The sequence below is a fragment of the Palaemon carinicauda genome, chromosome 12 (genome assembly GCF_036898095.1).
Source record: "Palaemon carinicauda isolate YSFRI2023 chromosome 12, ASM3689809v2, whole genome shotgun sequence".
Lineage (NCBI taxonomy): Eukaryota > Metazoa > Arthropoda > Malacostraca > Decapoda > Palaemonidae > Palaemon > Palaemon carinicauda.
This window is the reverse complement of record NC_090736.1, coordinates 119,391,709-119,394,425: the sequence shown is the minus strand read 5'-3', so window position 1 is coordinate 119,394,425 and position 2,717 is coordinate 119,391,709.

Genomic DNA, 2,717 nt, shown 5'->3' with positions numbered 1-2,717 from the left:
ATATATATTATATATATATATATATTCATATATATATATATATATATATATATATATATATATATATATTATATAAATATATATATATCATATATATATATATATATATTCATATATATATATATATATATCATATATATATATATATATATATATATATATATATATATATATATACATATATATACATATATATATATATATAAATATATATACATATATATACATATATATATATATATATATATATATATATGGCTAAGATACAAGAAGATGATAGAAATGCTTCGTTTGTCTTTGTTGGTGATTTTAATGCTCACCATAGGGAGTGGTTGAGTTCTATCTCTCCTACCGATCGCCATGGCTTAAGAGCTTTAGACTTTGCCTCAGAATCAGGCTGTGAGCAAATCATAAATGAAGCTACTCACAGGTCTGGTAATTGCTTGGACCTCGTATACACTGACTCCCCTGGCGTTATAACTAGTAAGGTTGGTTCTCCAGTCGGGACTTCTGATCATGCCTTGATTTCATTATTAGTGAAGACTGAGCAGCCTGTACCTGATATATCATATAGGTAAAATTTATATAAAATCCCAAGCAGACTGGAATGGGATTTTGCATGATCTTTTGTGCTTGAATTGGTCACAATTATATAATAGTGTAGATCCTGTTGTCCCTTTGAATGAGAATCTAGTCAACATAATTGATAGGCGTATCCCTTCTCGTGTGCTAAGGTACCGAATGAAGGACAAACCGTGGTTCAATGATGATTGTAGACGTGCTTCTTTGGAGAAGCAGGAGGCCTATCACTTTTGGAAGGGTAACAGATCAGATTTGACCTGGAACAACTATACTAAGCTTCGAGCCTTCGCTCAGAGAGTTTATTCCTCAACTGAAAAGGAGTACAATTTAATCATAAAAGAAACCCTCTCTGGTACAACTCAGGAACATAAATGGTGGTCTACCCTTAAATCTGCATTCTTTGGTGTAGATGCAACAGTTCCTCCTTTACTTAAACCAGATGGCTCAGTCACTCACTGTCAAAAGGAAAAGGCAACCCTTTTGGCTGATGTTTTTGACAGTAAACAGAGTAATGAAAAACTTGAACTTCCTCATTCCTGTTTTCCTGAGGCTAAACTAACTAGTTTAGCTTTTCGATCTCGTGAGATTAAAGATCTGTTGATGGACCTTGATGCTTATGGAAGTGTAGACCCTAATGGTATTTTTCCTTTGTTTTTTATAAAGACGGCAGATTTCTTAGCTCCAAAGTTATCTGTTATTTTACGCAAGTTAGCAAGAAGAGGAGCTTTTAGCACTTGTTGGAGAATTGGTAATGTTACTCCTCTATGTAAATGTGTTTGTGGTAGCTCAAGTCCCACTGATTACCGCCCAATTTCCATAACTCCCATATTATCTAAAGTTTTTAAACGTCTTTTGGCAAAACGTCTTAATAGGTTTGCTGAAGGTAATCATCTATTCCCTAGTTTGCAATTTGGTTTTCGGAAAGGCCTTGGAGCATGTGATGCCCTTCTTACAATCTCCAATGCAGTACAGAAATCCCTTGATTGTGGTCGGGAAGTTCGTATGATTGGCCTTGATTTTAGTGCTACCTTTGACCGTGTTAATCATGAGGCCCTTGTTTTCAAACTGAAACAGTTGGGAGTGGGTGGGTCGTTTCTTGGCATTATTATTGATTTTTTTAAGTAGTAGATCTCAAAGAGTTGTTGTTGATGGGCACCATAGTGAGTATAGGAATGTGATATCCAGTGTTCCACAGGGTAGTGTTCTTGGCCCATTACTTTTCATACTATATACACATGACATGTGGTTTGGCCTAGAAAATAAGCTTGTTGCATATGCAGATGATGCTACTCTCTTTGCATCAATTCCATCCCCTGAATGTAGATCTGGGGTTGGTGAATCCCTTAATAGAGATTTAGCTAAAATTAGTTCATGGTGCAAATTATGGGGTATGAAGTTGAATCCTAACAAAACTCAAAGTATGACTGTAAGTAGGTCAAGGACGGTGGCTCCTCAACATCCGGATCTCAGTATTGATAAGGTTTCTTTAAATTAGTATGACTCTTTCAAAATTTTAGGCGTGATTCTTGACAGCAAATTTACTTTTGAGAAACATATAAGGTCTATGTCTTCTTCAATTGCACAAAAAATTGGCTTATTGAGAAAGTCTTTTAAGATATTCGGTGATCAATCTATTCTGAAGAAGTGTTTTAATTCTTTTATTCTACCTTGTTTTGAGTATTGTTCTCCTGTCTGGTCTTCAGCTGCTGATTCTCATCTTAATTTGTTGGACAGAAACTTACGGTCTATCAAATTTCTTATTCCTGATCTAGATATTAATCTCTGGCACCGTCGATCAATTAGTTCATTATGCATGTTGCAAAAGATTTTTCATAACTCTGACCATCCTTTACATTCAGATCTCCCTGGACAATTCTATCCTGTTCGTAATACTAGGCAGGCAGTTAATTCTAATAGCCAGGCCTTCTCCATCATAAGACTAAATACTACGCAGTACTCTAGAAGTTTTATTCCATCTGTTACCAAGTTGTGGAATGATCTTCCTAATCGGGTTGTTGAATCAGTAGAACTTCAAAAGTTCAAAGTTGGAGCAAATGCTTTTTTGTTGACCAGACGGACATGAGTCTTTTTATAGTTTATATATGACATTTTTGTTGTTGACGCTGTTAATAGTT